The 19391-nt window shown below is 35.1% G+C and overlaps 1 pseudogene; it reads left to right on the plus strand.

Moving 5' to 3' along the window:
• Positions 1-19391, plus strand: part of LOC131860418 (purple acid phosphatase 22-like) — a 44671-nt pseudogene that overhangs the window by 15228 nt on the left and 10052 nt on the right.

The following is a 19391-nucleotide window of genomic DNA, read 5'->3' on the forward strand; positions in this document are numbered from 1 at the left end:
TTCCATAAAACTCGACATCTATGAACTCGAGTTGACCACATAAGCCAACACAAAATTACCACTATGGTCATAGAGAACAACACCCCCACTCGCCCAACCTGGGTTCCCTTTGGATGAGCCATCGAAGTTTAACTTCAACCAATCAAGATGGGGGGGGGGGGGTGGTGGGGGTCCCAATGTTGGTGTATTATTTTATATCTCCTTAAAGATAATAATACATTTATCCACTCTCTCATGTGAATTTATTTCTAAAAAGGATTTCTCCACATAAATTTGGCGTCATCTATGATATGGTTGATTTTATACTTTTTTGAATGAATAGTCACATAATATCTTTTTAGGTAATCTAGTTATTAGATTCATAATAACATATTTTTTTTTAATAAGTTTAGTTTCACCTTGTATTTACAATATTTGGTATCAAAGCTAGAAGTTTTGTTGAAAGGGAGATGCTTTTGTCTTAAGCAACAAAGGTTTTTTTAATCTATAGTGAGCTTTTATATTGTGGGGTTTTAATATTTGTGAAGAATATTGTATACCATGGCCACCACCTGTCATTGGGATATTATGAAATTCAATGGTTCTAGGTACGAGAGGTGGAAGTTGAAGGAGGAGGATATCTTTGAAGATAGAATTCAATTGTTGTGAGTTTCACAAGATTCAAAGTCATCTACTATATCTAAAGAAGATTGGAAAAAGATAGATAAGAAGGCACATAGAACCATTTGGTTGTGTCTTGTATATTCCATCCTCTTGAACATTTTCAAAGAGAATACCACATGTGTACATCCAAGTTGTGGAAGAGGATATATGTGAAATCTATCAAATTAAGAGTTTGTCTAACAAGTTATATCTCAAAAGATGCTTATATTATTTAAAGTTGAAGGATGGTGATTCTATTGTAGATCATTTAAATGTTTTCAATTTTATTATAAATCAACTTGCATGGGTAGTTGTTAAGATAGACTTGAAGATGATAATTGTATTTTATTGCTCTATTATTTTCTCGAATCTTCATAAAATCTAATGATTACTATAAGTGGTGGTAGTGTAGAGCTAAGAATATTAGTAATTATTCTTGGATTATTGATTCAGGTTTGTGTAAGGAGTGGTTTTAATCATATTTGACTTATGTGGAGAATTTTTCCTTAGTGATAACATCACAAAGGGATTGCTATTAAGAGAATGGTAAAGTTTTTTTTTCAGTGATGAAAGGTTTAAAACCATTGATGATGTTTTACATATTTTAGGACTTGTGAGAAATTTACTTTCTATATCCATGTTCAATGATTTGTAGATGCATGTGACATTTGAAAAGCCTAGTTGCGGGTTGGTAAGAGGAAGTTTGATGGTTGCTAAAGGATCTTAAATAAGGAGTTTGTTATGCCTTCACTTTTTGTTCACATTAGTATTAAAAGTGCATGTATGTTGTGCCAACAAGATTGGTTCATGTAAGTGAAAAAGGTCTTAGAACCATTCTAAATAAAAATTTGCTAGATGATATTTCTAATTATTTTGTTGGTAAAATTGATTCCATGAACATTGTGTGTTTTTTATTAAATAAGTGGGGAAGAGCCCCAACCCATTACAAATCTAACAAATTACAATTTAAACCCAAAGAGGAAAACAAAGTTGCAATAAGGTAACCCTTACAATAGAACAAAAATGCAAATAAACATCAAAGACCTAAAATTCTGCCTTGGGGCCAAGCAGTGGGCCCAGAGGAACAATTTGAAACCCTAACAAAGAATGTTGGTAAAATTTTGGTGAAAATATCAAGGGTTTCAAATGGCGTGTTTTATTTATTTTTTGGAGGTTATAAGGTTGAATAGTGGGTCCATTATTAGTTGAAATCAACATTGCCATGGTTACACATATATCAAACATTGTCTATACATTTTGAGGTATCATTTCATTCCAAAATCATTAATCTCTAATCAAGTTTTGGGAGTAGTCTCTTGCTACTAAGCAATAGTAAATGTGTATAATCTTACACCTTGAAATAGAATTTGTTATCATGTCATCTTATACTTGTTCTTTCGGGGCCATATATGCTACACCTAACAACGCATTCAAAAACTCACATGGTTGTGTTATCAAAGAGATTAATGTGACATCAAATGGTTAAAGAGTAATAGTGTCACATCAAAGGTTAGTGTATACGATGGAATTGGATATCAGAATTATTGTAAATCCAAATAAGATTCAACCATGTATTAAACCTAGTTCTACAATCAATCCACCATACAACAATGAAGAGCCTAAAAAAATGCAAAACAACAAATATGAAATTATACCTTCACATGGTCATTAGGGTTTGATCTTCAGGATCTTGCTTGATTCATTATGGTTGCTCTCAGATTTTATGCATGCACAAGAGCTCAATAGATTACAAATTGTGGCTGTGTATGCAATTAGGCAGACTGTAAACACTTTGCTAGAATGATTGATTGGTATGGAGGATAGGAAAATGGTTCTTTTTTATAGAGAATACCCTAGAAATGGAGGGCTAGGATTAAGAGGTGGAATGATAAATGGTTGACTTAGATTAAAGGGTAGGTATAGGAAATAGGGAAACATTGGAGAGGCGGTTAAAGGTAAATTAAGAGATGAATGAGAAGTGTCATGGAGGGAAAAAGCTAATGAATTTATTTATTTAATAGAAGAGGTGAGGCCAAACAAATAAATAAAATATTTATTTAATTTAGGAAAAGGATAATTTAAATTAAAAAAATATTTATTTACATGGAGAAAGGTTAGAAGAGGATTAGTGAAATAATTAAATAAATAAAAATCTATTTAATTAATAGATGGCTTTGGATAAAATAAATAAAATATTTATTTAATTAGTGTAGCAGAATTTTACGTGTATGTAGTTAGAATAAGTGGAGGCGGGAGGACATTTATGATCTTGGTCTAGATTCTCACTTGGGGATGATTCATTGCATGAGGAAGTCCCATCTTTGTGTCCTTGAATAAAAAAGGGGGCTTAAGAGGATAGATAGTGGCAGAATTAAGATCGTGGATAATAATCCTTCTTCTTCTAATAATTCTTCTCCTTCTAATAATTCTTCTCCTTCATGTCAAGACAATGAATTAAAACACATTTATCATCTTGATAGACTAGCTAAAAGAATCTATTGGAGATTGAAATATGATAAGAACATTTCCTTTCCTCCTAAACACCAAAATGAGAATCTTAAGCAAGTGAAAGGTGAGGAATATTTCATTTTTCATGATACATATTCATATTCTCTTGGAAAATGTCATGCATTTAAGAAATTTATTCAAAAGCAATACGATCATGCATGAATTTGTCTTACAATAGATCTAGCTGTCTTTCTTGACAAAAACATAGTGCCTTAGCACCTATTTCTTTTCATGTTTCTCTTCACCTTATGACATAACTAGTCAACTTAACTGGGGGCTCTCTATTATTTGTGGTGGTATTGTTTCAATTTTAAATACTTTGGGGTAGCAACACGAAATTCACTTCCCTTCTTTTTTTAATGGATCTTTCTCTATCTTAATGCATTATTCATTATTAGATCTCCTTTCTTGTATACAGTTATTCTCATATGAGCATATAATTGTTCTTTGGTTTTTTCTTTTTGTTTGAAGAGGAGCCTCTTTAATGAGTAATACACTTCTTCTTCTTCTCTTAATTCTATTGGAAAAGTTACCTCTTTTATGGTTTTGATTATTTAAAAGTATGATATGCCACTGGTATGGAATGATCTCCTATGAAGTACATGTCCCTTCCTTCAGAGGATTTGTTCAATTAGGAAGGCATATCGCTTGAAAATAATCACCATTAGAAGATGTGTAACGCTCCTCCTTGTTCTTCTTACTTGGGGAGCAAGGATTTCACTCCTTTCTCTTTCTTTTTATCTCATTTATCATTATTTCCTTTAGGGGCTGTATTTTTCATATGTGATTATCATTTCTTACAATGGTATGTTCTTATGACTAATCCCTCTTGGGGTGTATGTGATGCTTTTTTTCTCTCTTATCTTAGAAGATTACCATTTCTTGAGGTGTGTATTTTACACCTACTAATGTCTTTTCTTGCATGTGATCATGTAAGTTCATTGTGCATTTGCTTATGTTTAAATCCCTCTCTAGAAGATTGTGTAAGCTCTTCTCACTGTCTCTACACTTGGGATGATTCATTGCATGAGGAAGTACTCTTTAGGGTTGTTGTAGATTGTTTGCATTCATCTTAGGATCTTGCACACACACAAAATTCACGCACACACTATTTTACTATAATAATCACTATTTGTTGAGGTGGAAATCACCAAAATAGGGGTTTGACTAAGGCAAAGCCCTATATAGCTCCACCCAAAACCCTATTTTCAATTGTAGGTGTAGGTACAAGATCCGATCGTTGCTGCAAATTTCAAGTCTGACAGAGCACACAGACACAGTCCTGAAGATCAAATTTGAGCAGAAATCACTAGGACAAGGGCATGGCGCTCTGATCCTTCGCCCTGGTCCTCTCTGGGTGCTTTGGTCCTCTCTAGGAACCCTGGTCCTCTCTGGGCACCCTAGTGATGGGTGAATTTATTATAGATGTACATTACCAAGTGTGAAAGAGGTTGTAGTCAAGGAGTTACACCTCTTGTATAAGAGAGAACCCTTGAACAAACAACAATGATTTCACACAAGGAATGACATCAAGTAATGAAACTCACACCTTCCACAACATAGGAAAGGGTGGATCCTTAGAGAGAGAGAGAGAAATCATTGCCCCCCAATTGTAGAGACAATGAGAAGAGCTTACACAATCTCTAGAGAGGGATTTAAACATAAGCAAATGCCCAATGAACTTACATGAACACATGCAAGAAAAGGCATTAGTAGTTATAAAATACATGTCTCAAGAAGTAGTAATCTTCTAAGAGAAGAGAGAAAAAAAGTATCACATACACCCCAAGAGGGATTAGTCATAAGAACATACCATTGCAAGAAATGATAATCACATATGAAAAATACAACCCCTAAAGGAAATAATGATAAATGAGATAAAAAGAAAGAGAAAGGAAATCACACTTTTGCATGATTCATGGCATGAGGAAGTACTCTTTAGGGTTGCTCTAGATTGTTTGCATTCATCTTACACTAATACATTTGGACTAGATTTCCGATTGAGGTTTCCGACGGAGAAGGTATATTGTGGCCAAATTTGATTTTTTTTTGAAAAAATTCCTGCATTCATCGTAATTCCGACGACAATTACCCATTTGGTTTCGACGAAGAAGGCATTAGAAATGAGAATTTTCTTTTTTTCAAAAAAGTGCTCGAGTTTGTCATAATTCCGACGACAGTGGCCATTACAAAATTAAAAAAGAGGCAGGGAATTCATTTGTGAATTGCAATCCCGCGTAGGCATCCGTGGTGACTTCAACCCCCAAGAACATCAAACTTGTGTCGAAGGAAATCCCATGCAGGAGGTAGATTCAAATTTTCCTAGTTTTTAATTTCATGTTGCAAAAAATATACATGTGGTGGTTAATTGTCCTAGTTTAATCTCGTAAAACCATAGAATTGTGATTGAGGAGTGAGCGTTCAGTTTTGTATCAGCAATCCCTTCCTCCCGTATACACACGTGTTGATTGTTCACATGAGATCACATCTCTTTGTGGCATTGTATCAAACAATTCACGAGCCTTGTCCATGTTTCCACATTTTGCATTCATGTCAAGCAGGGCATTTGCAAGTACAACACCTAACAAAATTCCTCTATCCATTATGCTTTGATGGATGTCCATACCCTATTCCAAAGCTCCCATTTTTGCACAGGCAGGGAGGATGCTGGCAAAGGTTGTGGAATTTGGCTTTATGCCTTCCAATTTCATTTGCTTGAAAGCGTCTAAAGCCTTTTCGACAAATCCATTTTGTGCATATCCAGCAATCGTTGCAGTCCACGAGACAACATTTCTTTCAGGCATTCTATCAAATAGTTCACGTGCCTTGTCTATGCTTCCACATTTTGCATACATGTCTACCAAGCCAGTTAAAACTACAACATCTAAAAAAATTTCTCTATCCTTTATGCTTCGATGAATGTCCATACCCTGTTCCAAATCTCCCATTTTGGCACAGGAAGGGAGGATAGTAGCAATGGTTGTGGAATTTGGCTTTACACCTGCTGATTGCATTTGCTTGAAAGTTTCTAAAGCCTTCTCAACAAATCCATTTTGTGCAGTTGCAACGCTTTGATGGATGTCCATACCCTGTTCCAAAGCTCCCATTTTGGCACACACTAGGAGTAGGCTGGCAAACGTAACTAAAGAAATGCAATGATCAGCTCCAAAGACATCAAACCACTACTAACAAAACCGAGAGTCTAAAATATGATAGGGTAATAGTGTGAGCTGTCCTAAAATAAAATATTTTATTTTCAATTTCAACTAAAACATAATTACTCAGCCATTTAATGTTATTAATAAGTGTTTAATTTATGAAAGAGATAAATGGTTGGCCACAAGTACATGAGTTACTAAATGCACACAAATAAGTGAATTTGATATTCAAAACTATCTACAATGAATTCAATTATTGTCCATTAGTCATTTATGTTTGCAATAAGCATCTTTCTTTCTTTTTCTTAATCTTTATTCATAGTTATGTGCATATTTCACATTCTATAATTACGATATCAATTGCTATGGCTGAACACTAGCATGATGTTTGTGTTGTGGTATAGATGCGTGGAAACATAATTATGGGATTGTTATATTATAGAGATCTTAAATATAGATATTGCATATTAGTTATAGCTCTTCTTGGATTGAGTCTAAAGTTGACATACAGTCATGAAGCCATTATTAGCAGATCTATCCATTTCTAGTAAAGACAATCGAGAAAATCATTTTGATATTGAGAGTTTCTTATCTGTTTACCTATTGATCATTATTAAGCCATAATATTTAGGTCTATTTATCTCTCTTGCAAAACCTCTGTAAGTGTCCTAGATTGTCCCTACTAACTCTTCAATTCGGAAAAATGGAGTTCTAAAGATTTGTTGCACAAGATGGTGTTGAACGTATCAACAAGGCTAGCATGGAAGGCATGTTCAAGCTTCCACTTGTACAACTTACAACAAATGATTTGTTGATAGAAGAAATTCTTGAAATAGGGATACAATTGAAAGACAAGTAAGTACATACAAACCTCCTTAGTTGAAAGTAAAATCTATGTATAAAAAGAGTACATTGAATCCTAATCCATAAACACAATAGAGATACCGATGGAGACCTAATTGGATGTAGCATGTCGCACCAAAGTTGTTAGAGTATGCTAAGCTAGTACATAATGTCTCGTAAAGCCACATTAGTATTTTACCTAAATCATTATCTACCAAAACTAACTATAGTAATCCTTTTGAGGATTAATTTCATGGTGCTAGATCTTCATTTAGTTCCACTTCTTGTTGGATAAAAGAATAGTTATTTCTTGAGGTAGATGAATATCCAATCAACAAAGGACAAGACCCTTTCTAGAATATAACAAATTATACTCCAACAAGAGATCATGGGGGTTTCACTAGAGATATTGAATAAGAGATAAACTTCTACTGTTGCAATAAAAGCATTGGCATGTTCTTCATTTATTGATGTAAACTCTCTGTGATGCCACCATAACCAACAAAGGTGTAAAAAGTTGTTTGCAATGCATGGATTTTTAGGATTGTCCTTTGAGAAAATAGAATTAAAGTATGGAAGCAGGATCTGCCAGCTCCTGAGGGAAAGACCATGTCAGACAATAATTTCTATTTTCTTGCTTGTGAAGAAAGACCATGTCAGACAATATCAACAAACAAAAAAATAAGGAGACAATTGGTAGATTGTGGTCTAACTTGAAAAGAAAAGGTGATGGAAAATGTTATTGTCCACGCAAAATTTGTAAGGGGTTAAAGACCAGAAGACTTCTAATCAAAACAACGAAGAAACATTGTAGGCTGCATGGTCACATTGAAGGTGGACATGATTATCATCCATTGGTAAGTTTTTCATTATATCATTTTGACAATTTATATACATAATAAATAACGTGATGATGAGATCATGATCACGGTTTATTTATGTATATCAATTTTATATAGGACGAGCACCCCAGAGCACATGGTATGGATCAACACAACCCTGAGAATATGGTTTTCGAAGTGGATGAACATGGAGGTGTGAATATCGAAGCTAAAGATAATGATCCCATGGAAGATGACGATCATGAGCCAGAAAACACAATTGAAGATGATGGTACAAATACATAGATCCATGACTCATTTAGTACTCACGCAGCTGATCATGATGATGAAGATGACCTTGATGTTGTTCATGATGTCCCTCTACTTGAGAAGGCATCTGAGGCCCTTTATGAAGGCTCGCAAGCAACTCTTCTCTCCGCTATATTGTTGTTGGTGAACTTGAAGGTTATGAATGGTTTATCCAACATAACAATGTCATGTATGTTAAAGGCATGTCATATATGTCATAATAAACTGTGAATCATGTTGTACCATTAATATTCTTTATTATAACAAATTATATTTTGTTGCTATAGATTGATAGGTGAGTTTTTGTTACCACCATCAAATATTCTACCTCGCTCATACCGAGAATTATTTGCCGTTATGAAAGATATTGGAATGGAGTATCAAGCAATAGATGCTTGTCCCAATGATCATATTATATATCATAAAAAACATGAATTTCAAACTGAATGCCCTGAATGTCATATCAGTAGATATCGAATAGATCAAATAACATAAAGGGTTCCTCACAAGGTTCTTCGCTATATTCCCATTATTCCACGTATGCAACGATTATTCAAGTGCACTAGCTTGGCACAATTTATAGATTACCATGCACGCAATAGAAGTCAAGATGAAATTATTCGAATGCCTTCAGATGGTTCAACATTTATGGACATAGAGGAAAAGTGGCCACACTTTAAAGAAGAACCTCATAATCTCAGGCTTTCATTGGCAGCGGACGATGTCAATCCATTTGGAGAGATGAGATCTATTTACTCAGTGTGGCCTGTTTTTGTTATCAACAATAATATTCCTCCATGGATGTCAATAAAGAGGGAGCACATAGTGTTGGCAATGATTGTTCTAGGTATTTTATCATTTAAATATAGTCATCTAAATTTAATTATAAATATTGTAGTAAAATGGTCATAATAATTATGTAATGTTTTTGTTCATATGATTAGGTAAGTACCAAGTTAAAGATATGAATGTATATATCAAGCCTCTTATCAACGAGTTGCTAGAGTTATGGAATGGTGTCACTATGTATGACATCTCTAGACCAATAGGACAAAGACAATTTCAATTCTGTGCGATGCTTCTATGGACAATACACGATGCCCTAGGGCTAACACATTTTTGTGGTATGTTATAGTGTTTAAGTTGTGCATGAACATTATAATTCAAAAAATTATCATATTTAATCCAATTATACATTATCTTGTAGGTCTTCAAACAAAGGGAAAATTTGCATGTCCTGTTTGTGGTCCAAACATGAAATCTCGTCATTCAAAAAGTTTAGGAAAGCAGGTGTTTGATGAGTATAGGCACTTTCTCCACAAAAATCATAAGTATCGAAATACTGAAAAACATCTTTTCAATGGGAAAGAAGAGAATACATGAAAGCCATGAAGAATGACACCTCACCTGTGGAAGTTGGAATATAATAGAATTAATCGTCAAGGTAATGCCATTCCATCTATTGGTTTGTCATAAAACATCTTTTCTATTTTGTTTTGTTTACTGATGATGTGATTGATGATCATGAAGGTCGTGAAGGCATAAATGACCACCTTCCTAAGGGAATAAAAAGTTATCCCCGACAATTTAGTAGGTTGCCCTACTACGAGCAGTTACAAATTGTTCATTTGTTTGATAGTATGCATATTGGAAAGAATATAACAGAGACATTATGGAAAATATTGGATGGAAGGCGTGACAAAGAAAAAATTGTGAAAATATGTAGTGACATTCAGGATTCCAATCATGCAATGATAAATGCCATTCAATCAAATAGCCATGCAGACTAGATTAATATAAGTGAGCTTCCTTGGTTATTAATGGACCAGCAAAGAAATGCTATAAAAGAAGTCATACGAAAAATTCGATTTCCCATAGGATTTGCTGCGAACATAAACAATCTCATATCAAAGAAAAGTGAATTTGGGCTAGGGATGAAAACACATGATTGGCATACCTTCATTAAGGTAATTCATGTTCTTGTGTTTTTAGTATGTATTTAAGTACTGAGCGTACATGTACTTTTCTTTATGTTACAAAAAAATGAAAAGACAATTTTATAATTGTTGCAGTACGTTCTACCTCTATCTCTCCCAGATGGCTTCAACAATAATGTCAAACAAGTCATATATGATCTTGGAAAATACATAAGGTAAGTAGTGATATTTGTTTAGTTCATTGTATAGATATTATATTTGCGATTTGTTTTACTTCTTATGTAATATATTTTTTTGCGTCTTGAATACCTTGTAGGTGGTTGTCATGTAAAGAAATCCATAAAGACGATATAAAATATTGGAAGAGAAAAATTCCTCATTTAATGTGTGAAATGCAAAAGTGTCTACCTCCAGCTTTTTTCAATGCACAAGAACATTACCTCATACACCAAGTTGAGGAGATTGAATTGTGTGGACCTGTACACACTAGGTCAATGTGGATGGTTGAGAGGCACTTGAAATTTTTGAAGGCTTTGGTTCGACAAAGAGCACATCCTGAGGGTTCTATGGTGGAGGGATATATGGTATACTAGACTATGGTGTACATTTCTGAATATCTTTCTAAGTTTGCAGCAAAGATCCACGTGGATCGCATTTGGGATCCCAACACCATTAAGAAATTCGAAGGGGAGTACTTGATGGGGAAAGGTAGATTGAGGAAAGTGAGAGGTCATTATAAGATGTTATTGTAGTTAATTAATTCTTAATCTTCAAAATAAATCGATTGTAAGATGTCTATTTATTTTTTGTACAGTTGGTCGAGAGTGGGATGCACTACATTTGTATATTGCAAACAATCTTGATTGGATGACGGTATGGATTGAACATTTTCAACATTCTGGACACACGTTAACATGGGAATGTGTGGCTTCATTGGTTAAAGAAGCACATCGTAATGGAGATTCCAATGTTATGCAAAGGGAAATTGATTAAGCATATGGTTTAAGAGATAAACTGGTACGTATAAATTTATTAATCACCCATATGTTTATCAACTCACAATGTAATAAATTTTACATGTTTGACATATCGCAGGTCAAACACCACAATGCTATGTGCTGCAATGGTCATAAATTTCGCATAAAAAAGTTGGATGACACAAAGAAAACTTGTGATTCTGGCATCACTGCAGTCTTTGAGGTGACAAATATTTCATCGAGAAATGACATTCATCCTCAACAGTCTCAAAATCGATACTATGGCATTTTGGATGATATACTTGAGTGTGACTTTAATTCCTTCAAATTAGTTTTGTTTGTCGTCAAATGGTACAGGCTACGATTGAATAAAAATGATCTTGATAGAACTGTTATTGAACATGATAATGGTTTTATAATGCTAAATACAAGGTCATTTGAACTAGTTGGGGATGAGCCCTATGTTCTTCCAAGCCAATGTGAGCAAGTATTTTAGTCAAAGGTTCCACATAAACCGGGTTGGTCATTTGTTGTTAGACATGATCCAAGAGGAAGGCCGATAAAGTATAATGTGATGGAAGAAGAAGATACCAAAGAAGTAGAAGATGAAGTGGATGATGATCACAATCAACAATTTCACAATGACGATGAAGAAGAAGAAGAAGAAGAAGAAGAAGAAGAAGAAGAAGAAGAAGAAGAAGAAGAAGAAGAAGAAGAAGAAGAAGATGATGATGATGATGACGGTGATGGTGATGATGGTGATGATGATGATGATGGTGATGAGGACGATGACGACGATGATGACGATGATGATGACGATGATGATGATGATGATGATGATGATGATGATGATGATGATGATGACCTTGATGTTCATGATGATGAGGAATGAAATATATGAGGAATGCGATTAGTATATTATCTATTGAATATTGACTTCTTGATAGAATTTTTTTTACATAATTAATTCATTCTGTTTTGAATTCTAATGCCATTACATAATTAATTCATGATGCACCTTTTAATACAGAGATGGAGATAGGGGGTGTGACTATTTATGTGACAATTTTTAAACTGTGTTTATTTATGGAAATTGGATTGTTTATTAGCTATGTGACTATTTATGTGACCATTTAGCTGAGGATCTTCCATAGTCTACATAAATTAAAGGTAAGGAATTACAAAATTTACAATGATTTTGATGACAACATCTTTTTATTATTTAATACGCTTTTTGTCTACAAAGTTCATGTTGTTCGCGTTGTGTATGATGTAATTTCGCTAACGTTTTTTATATTTTTTCTTTGTCACAGGCCGACATGGATCCATCACATATTGCAAATAGAGATGTACCTTGCAACACTTCTACCGAGCAGGTAAACCTCATTAATTGTACAAATTAGGTAGAAGCAAACTGTTACATTATTATGTTCTTTTTTTTAGTGATTTATACTAATTTTGTAATTGTTAATGATATTCTTGACACATACGGATGTTCGGGGAAAGGGAAAGGGAGTTGTAGTACCTAAGTAGCTTTCTATGGATGTGGAATCATTAGGGTTAAGAAATGATGACCCTAAAGATCCCATAGACCTTGTGAAATTCTTTAAAATGCCTCTTATAAAAATTAGAAAAGAGATTGTTGCTTTGGCAGCCGTGCATCCTACCATTGATGAGATACGACAGAGGGTGGAATTATTGTATAAGACAATAGAAAACTTGCAAGTAAGCAGTAATGAAATCTTTAATTATAACAAAAGTTCAATAATGGTTTATATTTTATTCTCTTTTTATGTCATTAACTAAAATATGTACGTATTGTTTTTACAACAATTTATCCACCCTCATGAAAGTCATTCCTACGATCAGGGTGTTGTAGGATCAGGTGATGACGATTTTCTTGTATTATCACTTGCTTGGCTTATCACTCTGAGTACCCAAAACACATCATACTTGATACTGTCAATTTTCAAAATAAAGGTTCATCCTTGTTTACAATTCTTGCACTTTTCATATATTTAATGTATTATTCTTTAGGTGCTGTCAATGTTACTGTCCAAATGCCAACGCTGCCTCATTAGAGCTCACCCTCACCTATATTGCCGATGCAATGTCGGCAACACATAGCATGTAGACATCCTCTAGTGCACGTCATATTGGCCTGCCCACTGTTGGTAGATCCCTCTTTTTCTCTATCTTCTATCATGTGTTTATTTCCCTTCAAGCGTTCTTTCTTGAATTCTAATGCCATTTCATAGTGGATTCATTTTTTGTAGGAGGAGATGCACGTGAGGATGTGCCAGAGGCGACTACTACTGATAACATAGCGTCATTTCTTGGATCTTCTCGTATTGCTAGTACAGGAACATTGCAGACCACATTCATGGTGAGCGACGAAGAAATGCTTCCCTTAAAGATACAAAAGGTTCCAGGTACTTTAAAATTATTATTATATATACTCTAATTGTAATTTACTTTATGATCACTCATTTTGGACTAATATTGATCCCATGAATTTTTTGCAGACAATGATATTTTCTATAAACATCTTAGTGACATTGCATTGCAGATATTTGGGCCCACCATACGTAAAAGGTGGTACATCATATGTGAACTAACCCTTATCCACTTTTGATTTCATATCATTGCTAGAATACTTTTCCTTTGATCCATTTATTGAAGTGTAATAAATGTAGCTTCAGTTCATTTCTGAATCTAATAGGTTTTTTTTTGCTTTAAAAGGTGGAATGACCAAGGAAAAAGGTTAAAAGATGAATTGACAAACCAAATGGTTGAGTGGTTTGGAAATGACACCTTTGACAAAACCAAGCTCCTTGAAAAAGCTGGCACATATCTAAAGTATGTGAGGGACCAATACAGGACCCATTTGGAGAGGAACCTAAAGTATGAGTGTCCCCCCATGATTCCAGAGAGGGAGTGGAAGGACCTGATTTTGGATGCCAAAGAGAGAATTGAAAGGAAAAAAGGAAATACACCAGTAGATGCTAGAACAAGGTACGAGATACTATTAAGAATGTAATTATGTACTAATTAATTACTCTTTATATTTATATAATCTAACATATTTCAAACTTTTTATAGACTGAGTGACACGTCAAAGGCAACCAAGGCAAGGCAAGAAAAGCATGGGCAACACAAACTCGGCTCTGGTGGTTACATGAAACTTGCTGCATGAATTGTAAGTATCTCATGTAAACTCCCATATTGTCTCAAAATATTAATAAATTGCAAATGTTTTTTTTTTATCAAACGATGCAAGCAAAATTCATGGTACCAAGCAAAAATGCAGGGCTTTGAATTCAATAGAGTGCCCACAGAAGATGACAAGAGAATTGCCTACCAGCAAGGCTATTCAGCCATGGCTGATCGGCTACGAGAATTGAGTGGGCATACACAACATTCGAGTGCATCTGTCACACAGGTAAATATGGTAATGGAAGTTGTTTCAAATTGAATACTTTACCAATAATCTAATTGATGTTGAGTTCCAACATAAAGTGACTATATTTGTTTTAAATAAGCAAGCAATGATAACAATGTGCATGTCATTGGAATGCATCCTACTAATTGTGAAACACCACCTACACATGAAGGTCCGGATGTGCATCCCAGTAGTGGAGGTATTCATTTGCTATTCAAATTTATTTATTTAGCTATTAATACAATTAAACATCTTAATTTGTAATTAGAGTAGTAATTAATGTAACCTTTCTTGTTAATATTTTAGAGCATGTAGTCGGTGGTGAGCAAGTGGAGCATGATCTGAGTACACAACCTGAAGAATGTGATGTTCCCCACTCAGGTGAAGAGGATCATGGTTTTCAGCATGTTGAGGTTGAGGCTACACAAAATGATGTGGCCCCATCAGGTAAAGAGCACAACAATTATGTTCTCTAAATTAATGAAATACTTGTAACAATAATAATTTTTTTGTTTTGAATTTAACCCATTTCTTTGTTACTGCAGAGGACCCCCCTTCGCTTCAGTGTCCTCATCCTCAGTATAGGACTAGGCATACATTGAGATCACGAGCAGTTGGCGGAACATCTGCAGAGGGGGAAATGATGAAGACACCGATGTTCCACTTAGTCTTTTCATAGCTTAAAAGAAAAAACAAAGAAAGAAATGATTGTAATCTAACTATTTGATAATGACTGATTTTTATGTGTTAGTGAATGTAATTATGAGCTAATTAATGGTTATGGATGATATGTGTTAATTAATATTGATGAATGTTGCATGTTAATTAATGTTAATCAATGTTATGTGTTAATGAAAGTTATGTGATATTAATGAATGAATGCTATATTTTATTAATGGTAGAAAGAATTACTGAATGAATGTTATAAGATGTTAACGGGGAATTTAGAGTGATGTTAGGGGGGGGGGGGCAAATGAGCTTCCACCTTCACATGGTTGGCTCTGTTAAGTAGAGAAATATAAACTATTCTCGAAACCAAGTGAAGCTCAACAAGGTAACACACCTTTCAATATTTCATTATGTTGCACAGTTAATCTTATTGAATAATGTATATTGAATCTTAATTGCAGGGTCCAACAGAGCCAACATGAACAACAACACCACGAGTTGCTGGGTATAATGAACTCCCATATTGTCTTGTCTATACACGAACAATATGAGTTGCTTCTAGTGTTGATATCCAAGGTGGGACTGCAAAAGTTATGAATATGCCTCATCCTTGTAAGTTTTTTTATTACAACTCCTAATTCTTGAGACTAAACTTTTTGTTCTTGGTGTTTTTCACTAGTTGTCATAACCTCTGACTTTGATGCTTGTGCCTTAATAGAACTAAATGTTTCTTGTATGCATACTTGGTCAAGGACTGCATTATGATGCTATAGGGCTACAAACTAAGATTATTTATTGTATTGAGTTGCACATTTGACATGACTTGCCCTATGACTGCTATGCACATTTATGTATATACACTATTTCTAGTCTGTATATTGATATTAATTTTGAGAAAATATTACAAAACTCAGAGTATTCTCCATAAGACTAGAAAAAAGCTCAGATAAATTTCTGTAGCGTTTTCTTACAATTACTTGCAATCATTTTTTTAGGAGTCCTAGTATCCATTTATAATAGTATGGATGCATACAAGCTTTGGACCCTTCAAAAGAAAGTTTGTTAGAAACAATCGGTCGTTTTCAAGAAGCGGTTATAAGTCCTTTTCAACATCTGCGGCTGCCTCTGCTTGTTGTTCTATTGCAACCTCTTGTAACTGCTCCTGAGCATCTTCTTTCTGTCCCATATACTTATCTTTCCACTCCTGATACACATCATCACTAGGCCAAGTAAAACTAGCAATCTTCTGTTTCATATCTTCTAGCCGCTTTCAAGTGACTCGTACATGCCCAATCTCTGTTTCTCTGAAACCATAATGAGATTTCACTTTTTCAATTTCCTCAATTGTTTGGACAAATAAGGATGTGTCATCAGTACTAATAATCTGATTGATCCTTAGGGACAAATTGTGGTCCACCTCCTTTAACCAAGTCTTCTCTTCCTTTAGCTAGACAGGACCAATGAAACCTCTCGGAAACATTTCAAATTTATGATTTGAATATTCTTTCCTATAAAGTTGGGCTTTTCTTTTTATACCTGCTCCTTCCACTGAAAGAATATTCATCTCTTTTATAAACTCACATGTGGACCTTAGATTGTCATTCTCTTCTGCATCTGCATGGGTAGAACACATGAGCTTTAACTCTTTACCTCTAGGCACCCACTTATTTAGGACTGGTTCCAAAGTGGCTTCTTCTTCTCTCAATTTGATCAAAATATCAAGAATCCTCTTCATATTTATGTATACATTGGAGGTTTTGACTGAGTCAGCAAACTTCAAGATGGTGGCTTTCGCCTTCTCCTCATATTTGTTTGCATACAATGTCTGAGCTTGTTTCAATTTTTCCAACTCATGTTGGACATTTTCAAGTAATTGGGAACTAGAAGGCATAGAAGAAGGGGGATATTCAATGATGGGACTAGTAGGAGGGGGTCTTGTTGGAGAGGAGGCTATCATGAATGTAGAAGATTCACCGGGATGATATTGACCTGCCAGTTGACTCTGGAGTCTAGCAATTATGTTGTCTCTGTTGGCTATTCCTTCTTTAGCTTCATTGTAAGATTTTAAAATAGTCTCCAACTTCAATTCAATATTAGCCTTTTCTTGTGCCTCTTTCTCTACCACCGCAACACTGAATTTTTTAGTCTCTAGTACTGTGCTTGCAACTTCCACTACCCCTGTGTCTTGGACTCTTTTAACTATCATGCCTCATAAGAGGCTAGAATCTGATGCATCCTTCCTTCTTTTGTTTTCATCCTTCTTTAAAGACCACATGACAAGAGCATCATTATCTTTGCTGAATGTCACTCCTTCCATAGGCTTTGTTTCTTTCCTCACTGCATCAAGCACTAAGGCATCAACTATATCCCATTTAGGAAGAATCAACACACCAGCCTTTGCTACCATTTGTCTTCCTTTGTCAGGGGTGATTGCTTTGAACTCCTCCACCATTTCTTGCTTAACCTCTTCTTCTACCTAAGTTGTATTTTTAAGAGGCTGTTCACTTTTCCTCTGTTCACATCTAGTCTTGGATTGATCAATATTTTGCTTCCATAGAAACTGTATAAAAGCTCCTGATGTGACAAAATTACTGTCAACTAGGAATTCTTCACTAGCTTGCTTAACAGTAAGGTCCATTTCTTGGCCCTTTAACTCACCATTAGTCAAATCCATTTTAGCATTAGGTGGCTCTTCGGGCATCCCCTCTTGTGTCTCCTCATAGGTATAGGCAATCTCACCGAGACTCCCTAACTGCAATAATTGTTCAGCCACAGCTTGTTCATCTCCAATGTGGATAGGAGATTGAGATGGAGAATATTGAGGCTCATCAGTTTCAATTTCCTTTCCCACTCTCTTCTTCTTAGGGGAATCCTAGATGTCAATGACATCTTCAATTTTCCTCTTCCCTTTTGAAGTGGAAGGCTCACCTATCACTGGCATTATCACAGTGTACTTTGACCTTTTGTGCATTACATAGTCACCGCGTGAGATATCTCTAGCAAAGGAAGGCTTAGCCAATACCATCTTAGCCTTATCAAGCTCATTTTGCATTATGGCCTCCCTCTTTTCTTTTAAGGTCTGCATGAGATCTTCAAAATAAGAAATCAGGAATTTAATTTTCTCCTCAAATGGATTGAAGCTAGAAAGGGGGTCATAGCCAGTGTTAAATTGATGGATAAAATCAAGGGCTTTCTTATATGCCACCCACTTCTCCTCCCTCAGTTCTTGCTCATCTAAGCTAAATTCATTTCTAATCCAATCTTCTGGGAACTGAAATTGATGTGGCCTACCTCTGCACACTGCTCTTTTTCTGAACATGCCATTGAAAAAATCCTCAGGGTCTACACATCTTGACACTGCAGTAGATAGCCTATATGGCTTAAAGAATTCTTCAAAAAATCTCCATCCACCCTTAGTGATCACAAAATGGTGAGCCATGGTAATAGTTGGGAAAATAGTCCCTTTACCTCTATTGGTTAGCTCTACTTCTTGTACTCCCCCAATTTGTCTCAGGACTTCTGCAATCCCTATCTTCAATGGGACCTGATAGGGTAGTAAAAAGGGGGTGCCTCTAAATCCAAACACTCTAAAAATAGTAGACACAGGGTACAAATATATGTCTCCCCAATTGTGAACAATCTTGATATCCTCTACAAACTCCTTTGGTCTGAGAAACTCCAAAAGAGTCTTAGGAATTCTAGGGTTTTCTCTGCATAGAAGAATCCTAATTTTAGATGCAAAGCATCTATAAAACTTTAAATAACTTGCATCTTCTCTATCCCAAGATAGAACAATACTCCACAATTGCATTGGCATCTCCTCTTTATCCTTGACCTTAATCAGGTCCATCTCCTTTCCAAAATAATCAGCCCCTTTGAATAGAAACATATGCATTAACATGGAGTACCATCCAAATGGCCTATCCACCTTACCATTTTTGATTCCTACTAGCCCTTTATGAATTGCATCAGCAAGGTATGAGGCATAATCAAATGTTATTGCTAGGGAGGGGTTTAGAATTTGTGCAATCATTAACATATAATGGGTTGGCATATTCTTTTCAGCACCCTCTCCAAAAATCTGG

This window comes from Cryptomeria japonica, chromosome 11, assembly GCF_030272615.1.
Source record: "Cryptomeria japonica chromosome 11, Sugi_1.0, whole genome shotgun sequence".
In the NCBI taxonomy this organism is placed as follows: domain Eukaryota; kingdom Viridiplantae; phylum Streptophyta; class Pinopsida; order Cupressales; family Cupressaceae; genus Cryptomeria; species Cryptomeria japonica.